Genomic DNA, 13,889 nt, shown 5'->3' on the forward strand with positions numbered 1-13,889 from the left:
GGTGCATGTCTTGGGGATTTAAAAATTTCAAGGCTGGTTTACTTATGCAAAGCATGCCTACGTCTGGAATACTTAGGGAAAGAAAGCGACTCCATATTGTCCGAATTCCTCAAGGGACAGAAAAAAATTGGAGACTGTTGAAATGCAGATTTAAAGTAATTTTTTTAAATATTATTTTGGGTTCTGCGACATTATTGTGAAAAATTAAAGTTGTTGTGCAATACTTAATTCAGACATGTACCACGAGTTAATGGTAGACTAACACTGGGGGGCGGGGTCTAGGCATCATGCTTTCGTCAGCATACTCTTGAGCTTTTAAGTCTACTATGTCTGAACTGTGGTTTCTTGTTTATCCTTTTTTCCTTAGTTGGACTGTAATGTATGGTCTGTCAACCTGTGAATCTTTAAAGTATGATTCAGGTATTGTTGTATTCTTTACTGTGTAATAAAAAAGTTGAAAAAAAATCTGTATTCTCTGCCTCCCTTCTCAGTGTGTGCCATGGCTGTCCCACCCACTCTCCCCACCCCCCTCTCCTCACCCACCCCCGCTCCTCCCCGCAGCCCCAGCCTGGGAGTCAGTCCTCCCGAGGGGCTGACGCACACCTGTAGTCACCCAGCTGGGAAGCGTGCCTCTGGAACAGGAATTGGCCTGTCCGTGATTGGTGAATAGGGAATGATGTCAGAACAATGCAAAAGTCAGGTGGGTTGAGCAGGGATGCTACCCAGGCAAGAGGTGTGGAGGGAGAATTCCATCTTTCCAGAGGAGCGGAGCCCTTGTCTGGCTGAGGTTAGCGACTGCATAGACTGGGCCACAGAGGCCTTTGGCTGTATTTTCATGAAATTAGAAATGAACGCCTACACGGGTCGACCTCTCCAGAAAGGTTCCTCCCAAACTTAGGAGGCTCTGGCTCTTCTGTTGCTCGGCTCCCTGGGCACAGCGGATCGGCCCAGCGGCCGGGGCAGAGCTCGCTGCCATCTGCCGCACCAGCCATCCTTCTTTAACAAAGCGTAGCCAGCATTTCCCCTCTGGTTTTTGTCCATTGTTACCGTCAGCTGTGGCAGTCTCTAACTTGGCCAGGACGTCCGAATCCTCCCCTCGGACGTGGATTTTTCACGTGCTCTAGTTAAAAACCTGGTCGGAGCTTGAAGCCCTAACCCTTCTTGCCCCCACCCCTTGAACCCTGCTCATTTTTATGTGTGATTTTCAGAACCGCAGGATTTTAGCTTCGTTTGGGTTCGTGTTTTTGTTTTTGCTGTTTTGTTCTGTTTTAATAATGTATGTACCACATTGTAGCAGCAGTTTCTTTCCCCTCTGAACGTTCTCGACTTTGTGGGCCAAAAAATAGTTGCAAGGGACAGGAAGACCAAGCCTGTGCCCAAAAAAGGCTGTGTCTGGAGAGAGGGCATGAAAGTCAATGCTGGTTAAATGGGAGGGTGTCTTGGGACCACTCTTCAGCCTCCTCTATGAGCCAGCTGGGTTCCTGTCCCAGGGTGCGGCTTCCCAAACCCGTTTTCCTGGGAAATGTGGGTTTTCTCACATTTCTTACTCTAAAAACAGGGGAAACAAGTTTTAACTCATAACGGAAACCTCCAAACCCTCCCATCTGCAGTAGGGTTGGATACTTAATTATTTATTTTCGCAAAAGACAAACCAGCCTGACCTAAATTGCCTATCCTTTAATATGTTCATGTACCTTTTTTCTTTTTCTCTTCAAAGTGGAACAGGCCAGAAACTAGCAGACAAGAACAGAAATGGGACCCACTGAAATAGTTCCCTTAAAAGTGGTTCTTGAAAACACCTCTGTGACATTTTCATGCAAATGGATATGTTGGACAAATGGGAAATGCTTTGTAGTTTATATGAAAAATATGAGCAAGTCCAGAGACTTCTAGGTGGTGGACCCCACTTTTTTCTACAAGTGTTAATGTTGTATTTGATATTATAAAAGAATGTGTCTACCCTGAAAGAACATACAGCTATTTCTCTGCAGTGGGTGGGGAGGGAGTGAGCAAAGGGGCACTATTCTGTATGGGTGTATATACCCTTACTCCAAGGTGAATAAATAAAGTTGTGTTTGCTCAAATCTGTCCCTGGTCAGTCTGTTCTCAGTCATACTGGGGAAACTGAGTCAGACAAATACAGTTTGGGATTTTTTTATTTTTTCTGTCTTACCTCCTAGTCTATATGAGCAAGGATATAGGGCCAAGTTCATTACTTCTTTGCTTTGGAATTTTGAGGTTCAGGTATTTGCTGAAAACTATTCAACATTATACATGGAGTGTCATGAGAACTTAAGATTGAGACAATAAAATTGTCTATTTTACTCTATTAAGAATAACCTTTGAATGGGGGGAAACTCCTGACAGGTAAGAGAAAGTAGTATCTGCTCTTAGTTCTTAATGCCAGTGTTCTGCTGGAGTTCTGTACTGCACTGTCAAGAAAGAGATAAATGACCCAGTGGGAATCTGAGACAGTGGAGGGAACACGGCTGCCTGACACCGTGGCGGTCCGTACCTAAATCAATGGCAACTGAAGCCCTTTTCAGGGTCTCGTGCAGGGCCAAGCACCCAGTTAGCACTCAATAAATATTAATTGTGAATGCAACCGTGAGTCTGCAGCTAGAACGATGTGGTGCCGGTTTTCCCAGAAATGAACAAATTGGCTGGAGGAACAGAGCGCCAGGGAAATGATTTAACCAACTGAGGGAGTGAAGAGGGGGGACCAAACCATTTGCAGCTGATCAGACAGGGATACGAGGCCGTGCGACCACTGCTTACAGACATCAGAGGACAGTGATGCTGAAGGAGAGAGGGAACTGCTCGGTTCACTGTTTGATGGGAGGACTATAGTTATTGGCGACAAACACACAATTGTTACAGTTCTCTCTTAACTTATTTGTGTAACACACCACTTCTAAACAAGGCTTAGAAAATACTTTGGGATTTCAGACAACGATCAGCTCACAGTGAAAACTGATGTAGCCGGGACCTCACGGTCTCTGGTCTGACCACTTAGGGCACCTCTAGGATCTGGATTCCCACCTCTGCCCCATTCACCTGAGGTTTCTTTCCTCTCTTTGGGTCTCCTACCTCCTTTCGCATGTCTACACACGACAGACTTTTTCATATTTGGAACCATTTCCCTTCTTTTGTCTTAATACTTTCTTCTTCAGACCATACCCACCTTTCCTCCTTACAATACCAGGAAGACTCCTCTGGGAACATTTGAAGAGGCTGGCTCACCCTTGTTCTCTCAGAACCGAAGCCTAGGCAACATGCCCCCAGAAGCCCATGAGTCTGACGGCAACCTACTGCTCCTGAGTCGCTCCATCAGTGCAGAGATCTCCAAGACCCACCAGACAGTCTCAGCCAGAGCTACTTCTGGCCCAGAAAAAACTAATGTAAACAGTTGATATTACCATCAAAGTTTACCTCCCACTTCCTTTCAGTGTGTCAACATAACCCACCAAGGCACTTAAGAGGAAGTGGTGACCACACTGTAGACATGAAGGGTGGGGACACGAGCTGAGAATGAAAAATGAAAAAGTATGATCATGATCATACTTCATATGCTGGGGTCCAGCAAATTAGTAGCACATACTTTCTTCAATATACAATCATGTCTCAATTATTGAGAGATTATCCCATCTCTCCAGGGAGTTCGTACTTTCCATTACCCTTTGCAGCTCTCATTATTACTATTTAAATGATTCCTGGCAGATCACCACAATTTTGAGTCATGGGCTTTTCTGGACTTGGGGAAGAAAGAGGTTTCTCTTCTTTTAAAAAGCTAACAAAACAAATGAATAACACAAAATAAACAGTCAACGACCACCACCACCTTGGGAAGGTTCGATGTCAATGAATGCCTTCCAAATGGTGTTCTACTTAGTTGCTTCAAAATGACCGGGACGGTCTAAAAATTGATTTCTGGGCCTCCCTGCTGACCTCGAGTCAGATTCTCTAGGGAGACATTTGTAAATAAGATAAATATCTGTCCTCCTGGGACCTATATTCTGGTAGGAGAGAAAGATAAACAAGTAATTAGATAAATATTTAGCTACTGATAAGTGCTAGATAGAAACATTAAGGCGGGTAGGGCCATAATGAGTGATGGACTCCAGTGGCCCTGTATTCATTAGGGTGGCCATTGCAGGAAGGCCCCTCCAAGAAAGTAACCTTGAAGAAGAAACTTGGATATGGAGTGAGCCACATGAACCTCTGAGGGGGAAGCATGCAGGCAGGCAGAGGGAATAAGGGTGGGCATTGGAAAGGGGAGTGAGCTGGAGGGCTTGAGAAACTGTGAATGGTAGGACACGGAAGGGGGCAGTAGGGCTGAGGTCAAGTTAAGCATGAGGCAGGATCTGCAGGGCCTTACAGGGCTTCATGAGACATTTTTGTTTTCTTGTAAGCAAGATCTGCAGCCACGTTTAGGGACCACTGATGGTGATGTTGGAGTCATGGTGATCCCGTGCTTTTTTTTTTTTTTTAATTTTTTAATTTTTTAATAAACATACATTGTGTTTTTAGCCTCAGGGGTACAGGTCTGTGAATTGCCAGGTTTACACACTTCACAGCACTCACCACAGCACACACCCCCTGCAATATTCATAACGCCACCACCCTCTCCCTCCCCCCCTCCCCCCAGCAACCCTCTGTTTGTTTTGTGAGATTGAGTCTTATGGTTTTTTTCCCTCCCGATCCCATCTTGTTTCATTTATTCTCTTTCTACGCCCCAAGCCGCCCCCACCCCCCATTGCATCTCCACTTCCTCATATCAGGGAGATCATATGCTTAGTGAAATAAGTCAATCGGAGAAAGACAACTATCATATGATCCTGTGCTTTTTGAAGAACTATGCGACCGAAGGGGTGGGGCAGGAGCGTGGTCACTACAGGATGGGGGCAAGTGCACGGTTTCCACGTCAGTTCCATTAATAACTCCATCTGGGGGAAGTCTTCCTTTACTTCAGGTGATGCTGTCAGAAGGAGCAGCATAGGAATGAGAGCGAGAAGATGACACAAAAAAAAAAGGTATAAAGGTGCTATGGTCTGAATGTGCTCCCCTAGAGGAGGGGGCCCTTGAAGTGATGAGGTCACCAGGATGGAGCCATCATGATGGGGTGAGCGTTCTTATGAAACGACTCCACAGACATCCCCAGCTCTCCCACAAGATGAGGACACTGTCCGCGACCCAGAAGAGGGCTCTCATCCTATCACGATGACGGCCTGACCTTAGACTTCCAACCACTAGAACTGTGAGCATACATTTTTGCTGTTTATAAGCCACCAAGCCTGTGGCATTTTGTGGTAGCCACCCTAACGGACTAAGACAGACTGAGAGAACATTCCTAATAGTGGTGAGTCCATGAGCATAAGCACAGATGCCAAAACCAACATGGCGTGCCTGGGCAGAAGCCTACTCTGGGAATTTTGCTGAAATGTAAGAAATAAGGCAGTGTTGGTCCCCCCAGCCCCCCACCCCACCCTCCGAAAGGAGAGTTTCATAATAATAGCCTTTCTTAGGAGACTGGCAACGGCTTGACTTACTTTTTGTGTCCAAAAAGCAAATAAATCATCGATTCCTTGCTTCCTTGAAAATGAAGTCAGTATTGTCTTTGACAAGAGAAAGAGTTCTGTATTCCCAATCAAACTTGTTGCAAAGTTGTTTTAGATGGTGGATACCGCTATTTAAAACCGATCTTCTGAACATGAGATGAAGGATAGAGTCGGCAAAAACCCAACAGCAGCCTTTTACATTTCCACTTATTACAATTGTGCATTTTGCTGACAAAGTCACAGACAGGAAAATTAAGGTAAGTGCAAACTGCCCGTTTTGATGGCAAGTAATATATTCTTTTTGCTCTGTTAGCAAAGACTTTAAAAGATGTTAGCAAGATTCCACCATTTCATATGTTCTCCATAAACTAGGCACCAGGTATGGCTGTGGAATGGAACTGAATATAAGGAGTACGTGTGTGCGCGCACGCACGCGCACACACACACACACACACACATGCCATAGACATAACACATGTACACACTGCATATACCACATAGAATATTTGTGTACCTTCATCAACTGTTCTTACAATGTTGCCATCTAAGTTAATTTCAGTAACTTGGTCACCCACCTATGGTTCTGGGTCAAAATACAAAATATACTTGTTAAAGGTCTTAGGTTGATAAGCCACGGCCAGAACAGAAACTATTCCTGAGAGAGCTGTTGCTTGGTCAATGAGTAACTCAGCATTTCTCAAACCTTGTTCACTGGAACTCTGGTTCCAGATGTCGTTAGCAGGCACCCCCAGCGAAAAAGGAAAAAACATTCAGTGATTCACTCATGGGTAATATTATAATTTATATCCCTTAAGGATCTGCAAAGTCTTGCACTGGAATATGAGGTAGTTTCATATAACCTGACATTCCCCAAACTTATTTAAACACTTTCACAGGACATCTATTCATATGAGCTTCTATAATGTATTTTCCCCTCTCATCTATCACCTTTATCACAAACAAGACCTCACATGGAAATAAATCTTAGCAGTCTCTTCCGTTATATTTGATTCACAAAGATCAGCTCCTTTCCGTCTTCAATTACACACTTACCACCACAGTCTAACTGACGGTCTTCCCCACTTCAACATTTTAGTTTTGAGGAATTCGGAGAGGGAACTTCCTTGGCAGCTCAGTTGTTTCCAGATTAAAGGCTGCTCATCATGGTCTGGATTCCAGGCTCTTCATAATCAGTCACCCGCTCTCCTTCCACTTCTAGATGCCATGACTGTTCTCAGCAAATCTCCTTGCCAGCCATGCTTATTTATTTATAGATAAGTTAGCTTTCTTCCTTCAGCCTCTGTGCCTTTGTCCACAACCTCCTCGCCACTGGAGCGCTCTTGATGTTTCTCTCCAGTGGACAAAGTCCCTGTTGGCCTTCCGAACCCACTTCATTCTCTTCTGCAGCACGAACGAGATCACCCCCTTCATGCGCTCCTCACACTCAGACCCGTGCTGCTGCTTTCACCATCGTGGGCAGTTTGGAAAGTCAAGAGTGTGGCTAAGAACAGCACAGGATAGGAATAGATTTACTTCCCCAGTCTGTCTCACCCAAGTTAGTCTGACTTTCCTACGTCTGTTCTAAAGTATGAACTTGGACAAGATACTTCACCTCTCTTTGGCCCGCTAAATTTTGGGAAGCAGAGGAGACTATATTATCCATCAAAAATGAGTTCATAGTGCAGATTTCATGTGTTTCTGCTTTGGGTCTCTAACTGCGTTATTAGCACGCTGGTCACTCCTGGTATACATTGAGGTCCATGTAGCAAATGCTCTGTTGCCTCCGCTGCCACCCTTCCTGTGAGTTTTGTTTGCATGCGCACAGGCGATAACAAATATGTCACCATGGCCACCTGACCAACAGAGAATGGGAGATGCTGTCCATTGTAAAACACCTCAAATTTCACAAATGCCAAAATGTAAAAGAAGGGGTGTTTTGGAGTAAACGAAATACTATACTATCCTCGTATTACAAATGAGATTCAAACAAAGTAAAATACTTTTTCTGCATTATAAAGCTAATGAGCAGAAAAGCCTGGTAATGTCTCAGAACTGATGTCGAAGCTTTCCTGGATGGCATGCTCCCTCTCTTCAACTGAATGCCTCCCAAATGGATTAAATCAGTAACATCTACAGTGGCTTCTCGAACTATACTTGGGTTAGAGGAAGGCAGGTTTCAAGGGGTGATTTTCTCCAAGTGATATTAGTGCTCCGCCATGATCTCCAGGACTTCGCATCAGGACCTCTAAGGCAAATCCCCTACAGGCATGCTGCTCTCCTTCTCCTGGCTTCAGGTGAGAAAGCTAGCCTCTGAGAAGAGCCTCGGCTGCACGTCTGGCAATGGGGAGGGAGTTTATGGGGAAGAATGGAGTCGATCCATCCACCCACCCACTCGTCCAGCCCTTGTACGTGCACTAGACTCAGAATTTCAGGATAGGGAAAGTAGTTGAGGGAATCTTGGGGGGCTCAGTTAGTGTGTTCTTATTGGGAGGTAGTTTGCATTGGGTTAACACCCCAGCCTTGGACCCAGTTGCTGTCCTGGGTGAACCATTTGCCAGCCTTGGACAAGGACCTTTCTGTGCTCCGTTTCCTCATTTGTGATATTTAGAAAAATGAATTGGCTGTCTCATTAAATGAGATAATGCACATATAGTATTAGCAGAATGGCCGGCACAGGGTAAGGATGCAGTAATTGATTGCTGTTATAATTTTTAATGACTTAAAAAATGTAAATAGAGACGCAAGCAGAAGACAGAATTCAAAAGGAGTGGAAGAGGCTCTACTATTCTTTCCTTCTTGCCTAATTCCCTGGAAATTCATTGAAAATGATAGCAGCCCTGTTTTGAAAAATGCAATCTAATTTGCATCTGCTGGGCTTTCCATTTCCTGATGCCCTTCTTTTTTGCTTATCAAGTGTCTATTTCTGTAGAGTTGGGAGATCAGCCTTTATCCTGGGTGTTTTGATAATGCTTTGTTGTCCTCCTTCTTAGTAGTCATTTATATTTCAGAGTCAACAAAAGCTAAGTGAACTATTGCAGGCTGACTCCTCCCCTAATGGTCCTGCTATTGGGACTATTTTACTGAAAAGAAGTGGGCAAACTCCAAGGACCAAGAGCCTGTCCCGTCTGTGTGTGTTTGTACCAAACGGCTGTCAGTCTGGAGCAACTCTCTGTGTTGTGGCCTTTCTTTTTCTCCACGGAGAGAAGTGATTTTTTCTTTCACCTCTCACAGTCTCAGGGAAGGTCTTGGAAAATACAGATTTCAAGGCTTATTCATCTACTTACCGATCAGAAAACTTTATGAGAAGTTTTTTTGTTTTTCATTTCACATACTGTGCATCTCACGGGATGGAAATGCACAGAGTATGTATTGTAAAATAATGTAAAAATCAGGAGCCTGTATGGAGTGCTAAGTGTTAGAATGCATCATCTCAGTAAATCCTCATAAGGCCTGTGTGTGGGGGGGTATTATTATAGTTGAGATATTTTATCATTTTCATGTATTTTAAATTTATTTTGAGTGTATTTTATGATTTACCTTTATAAAGAGTTATCACAATAATTATCGTGATATGTGAGGAAATATGGAGACTCAGGAGGTCTTCTAAATTGCCTCAGGTCACGCAGTCAGCATTTGAATCCAGGCCCTCTGACTCCAAAGCCTGCCTTCTTGCTTCTTTGTGCTGCAAATGTTAAGGGTTTTTCTAGCTCTAAAATAAGATTCTATGTTGCTAACTCATTTAAATGCTATTCTTTATTTGGGTTTTAAAATGTTTAGTGAAAAAAAACATGTTATAATTTAGGGGAACAGCTGTATACTTCATTTCTCTTTTGTAGCCTGGATAACGGAGTGCTCTTTATAAGTAAAATCACGCTCTTTATTCTTCCCTTGGAAGAACTGGGTAAGTGGCTCTTTGCAAAGCAACGGAGAAGAAATGTATTATCCCCCAATTGGGTGAAATGCATGCCATTAGAAGGAATAAGATCCATAATCTAAGTTGTTCTCTCTCCATGGTAAAATGTTCTTGTGCCTTAATTAAGGAAGAGAGAACATGAGAGTTCAATAAGAGTCAAAGTCTGTCCTGTCGTGAGGCGTCTTAATGGATTTTCACACCTGATTTCCATCTGCAGATGTAATCAGTAAGAATGGAAGAGGTCTGAGGAGAGAGCTCTTACGGAGTTCAAGGAAGCAACACTCCAGATATTGTAGTTAGAGATGAGGTTTACAAGAACAAATCGATGTTTTTTCATCATTTCTACCAGGAGTATTAATCAATATGATCAATATGACTACTTAAGAAACAATGTTTCGACACAAACATTGGAAAGGACGAGTGGTAGTGAATACTCTATTATATGTTAACTAGGTCTGGACTTGGGAGAGGCAGTGTCACAATCAATGTGATATATAGCCACCATAATCATTATACGGTGTTTTGAGGCCAATTTGTGCATGTGTGGCAATTAAAAATGATACAAAATTGATTCTCTAAAGCAACTCTTCTAGAAATGATACATTCGAGCTTGGGTTGTTGGAAACCCATATTGTCAATGCATTTATCTTCCCGCTTGCTAAGTAGTCACTTGTACATTGCATTTGATCTCAATAAATAAAGGCCTTTTTTTTTTTTTTTTTTGCTACGACCAGTTGAAAGAATTTATTCAGAAAATATTAATTGGTAAGTTCTGTATGAGGCAGGGCCTGTGTTTGGTCCAGAGGCGAATGAGAATGACTCATAATTTCATGGAATTTATAACATAGTGAGGCAGTAAGAAAACCAGTGGGACCAGGATTCAGATCAAGTGGGAAGACAGTCAGAGCTCCCTGGTCTTATATACCATCTAAGAGCACTTCCTAAATCTATTGGAAACAGAATTCTCAGGGTACCTGGGTGGCTCAGTTGATTGAGCATCTGACTCTCGATTTCAGCTCAGGTCATGATCTCAGGGTCGTGAGATCAAGCCTGGCGTTGGGCTCTGCTCAGGGCAGAGTCTGCTTGAGTCTCCCTCTGCCTCTCCATCTGCCCCTGCTTGCTCTCTCTCTCTCTCTCTCTCTCTCCCTCTTTCAAATAATATAAATAAATCTTAAAAAAAGAAACCGTTCTCCCTCTGTTCTCTGAGAGTCTTAGTATCAGATTTATTTATTCATGTCAACATTCTGAAGGTGTTCACTGCTTGGCATGTATTTACAAACTTGCTGTTTAAATATTGCAGAGACTTTTGTCTCATGAAAATACACAGAAACCAACCTGAGCAAGGACAGCCAGACTTGACCAAAAGCTAGAACTCAGTTCTGTAGCAGCTCTGTCTTTCCTCAGGCTTCTTCTTTTCAGGACTTCTGCCCTGTTCTTCCTGTGAACCAGCTTCCTCTAGAAGGAACCATAATTTCTCTTTCCCTGAAATCCTGGCTCCATGTGATCTGGGGTTACCATTTTAGTGGACTTATGTCCCCTCAGTAGCCACTGAACATCTTATGATTAGACTTCTTATATTTGGGCTGTTTCCCAAATTGAAGAGCCAAAACTCTGTTTTCCAGCCTCTAGTGGGGAGTAGGCATTACCAAACAGAACCGCTGTCCTGGAATGGTTTTATTCAGAAGGGATATCAGGAAGAACCAGGTGTAGTTGCTGCATAGAATCTGTATTCTCATGAGACTAGTGGAGCATGGAGGAGAGCTATTGGGCATTCCCGGGGCAGTAATGGCAGTTCTCCCAGGGATAGTGATAATACACACACAAGCAGTGTCTATGGAGTTAGCAGCAATGTCTGTGCCTAGAAGGGCCTCTGCTGGCAAGGCTTAATGTGCAATTTGGGGATTTTTCTGGAATGTAAGAATTCCAGCCTCTGAAGTTTCCATTAGTTCCTAATGGCTTTTAATAAACTCATCTTCTACTTAAACTAGCTTAAGTGGGTTATGTTGCTTGTAAGTAAGATCTCTGATGACAGATTTCAATTTCAAAGCTGTAATTTTCAACAGGTTCAGAATTCAGAACTATCAAGTGTAATGAGTCCTATCAAGCAATAGGCATACTCTACTGTAATAAAATAGATAGGTCAACCTGATTCTAAGATTATCAGAAGAGACAGGAAGAGTGTGAGAACTGAGAGCTTAGTGCTTTGCAGTGCAGGATTTGCAGTCAAAGTGAGATTTGAGTCTTAGCTTTATTACTCATTAACTGTCTTGACCCAGTTACTTAGTCATCTGGGTTTTTGTCTTTCTGATCTGTAAATAGGGATAGCAAAATTATATTTTGTGTGGCATAGGAGGAGTGGTCAGTAAAAGTAAGCTCTCCTTATGGTGCTTCTGTAGGTATTCATTTTGATTTTTGTGACTTGTTGTTAGTGATAATTACTCCATTTATTGTTCAAGAATCTTAATGGAGACAGTATAACTAAGATCACCATTGGTCCCTTATGTCATACTACCTGGATTAGTCAGGGTAGAATAACTGATACAACAAGTAACACTAAAATCTCAGAGGCTTAACACGTTTGTGGTTTATTTTATACTTAGGCAACAGTCGACTCATTGTTGGTCACTTCTTATCCAAGTGGCAATTCTGGGACCTAGATCTTTCTGCTCTTCCTCTCTTCCCTTTTCTAGGTTCTTGGGAGTCCCCTGCAGTTAGCCAATAAACAGGGGATGGGGAGAAGCAATGATTTGTTGTACAAAGGAGAGATCTAGGAGATAGGACTGCCAAGAGTCATGCATCTCTTCTGCCCGTATTCTATTGACTAGAAGAGTCTCATAAAGCAGTATCTAAGTGCAAGGAAGGCTTGAAAATATCTATGTCTTAAATGTATCATGTAATTGTGTGTCCAGGAAGAATGGGGATAAAATTTGGTGAACAACTAGCTGGTCTTCTCCGTGTTTTACTCTTTCAGTCTTGAAAGCACAGCAGAGTCTCCAAATTGGGGTAGAACAGTATCCAGCATCTTGCTTAGGATTTTGTCATTGAGGATGCTTGGGTGGTTCAGTCAGTTAAGTGCCTGCCTTGAGCTCAGGTCATGCTCCTGGGGCCCTGGGTTGGAGCTCCACATCCTGCTCCCTGCTCAGTGGGGAGCCTGCTTCTCCCTCTCCCCTCTGCTTGTGTTCTCTCTTACTATCTCTCTCTCTCAAATAAATAAATAAAATCTTTTTTAAAAAATGATTCTGTCTTCTAAATTGACTGTGAATCTCTTCATGTGTTTCTTTGGACACTGAACAGAAATCTCAACCCAAAGGTATATACGAGTAGAACAATCATAATTCACATTCTTGCTCATTCTGGATGAATATGACTGGATTTGCTGCCACATACTGGAGGCCATTCTTGTCTTAAAGTGAACAGAAAGAGACCCAGGTTATTTTTTTAATTAACATATAATATATTGGGGTGCCTGGGTGGCTCAGTGGGTTAAGCCTCTGCCTTCGGCTCAGGTCATGATCTCAGGGTCCTGGGATCGAGCCCTGCATTGGGCTCCCTGCTCAGCAGGGAGCCTGCTTCTCCCTCTCTCTCTGCCTACTGCTCTACCTACTTGTGATCTCTGTTTCTCAAATAAATAAATAAAATCTTTTTAAAAAAACATATATTATCTGTTTCAGGGGTACAGGACTGTGATTCATTAGGCTTATATAATACCCAGTGCTCATTATAACATATACCCTCCCCAATGTCCATCACCCAGTTACCCCATCCCCCTCCTCACCCCAGCAACCCTGTTTGTTTCCTAAGATTAAGAGTCTCTTATGGTTTGTCTCCCTCTCTGGTTTTGTCTTGTTTCATTTTTTCCTCTCTTCCCCTATTATCCTCTGCCTTGTTTCTTAAATTCCACATATCAGTGAGATCATATGATAATTGTCCTTCTCTGATTGACTTATTTCATTTAGCATAATACCCTTTAGTTCCATCCATGTAGTTGCAAATGGCAAGATTTCAATTTTGATGGTTGCATAATATTCCATCATATATATCTATACCACATCTTCTTTATCCATTCATCTGTTGATGGACATCTGGGCTCTTTCCATAGTTTGGCTATTGTGGACATTGCCACTATAAATATTGGGGTGCAGATACCCCTTCGGATCACTATATTTGTATCTTTGGAGTAAATACTCAGTATTGCATTTGCTGGGTCATAGGGTAGCTCTATGTTCAACTTTTTGAGAAACCTTCATACTGTTTTCCAGAGTGGCTGCTCCAGCTTGCTTTCCCACCAGCAGTGAAAGAGGGCTCTCCTTTCTCTGCATCCTTGACAACATTTGTTATTTCTTGTCTTGTTAGTTTTAGTAATTCTGACTGGTATGAGGTGGTATCTCATTGTGGTTTTGATTTGTATTTCCCTGATG

This window comes from Lontra canadensis, unplaced genomic scaffold (genome assembly GCF_010015895.1).
Source record: "Lontra canadensis isolate GAN:19392208 unplaced genomic scaffold, GSC_riverotter_1.0 scaffold15, whole genome shotgun sequence".
NCBI lineage: Eukaryota > Metazoa > Chordata > Mammalia > Carnivora > Mustelidae > Lontra > Lontra canadensis.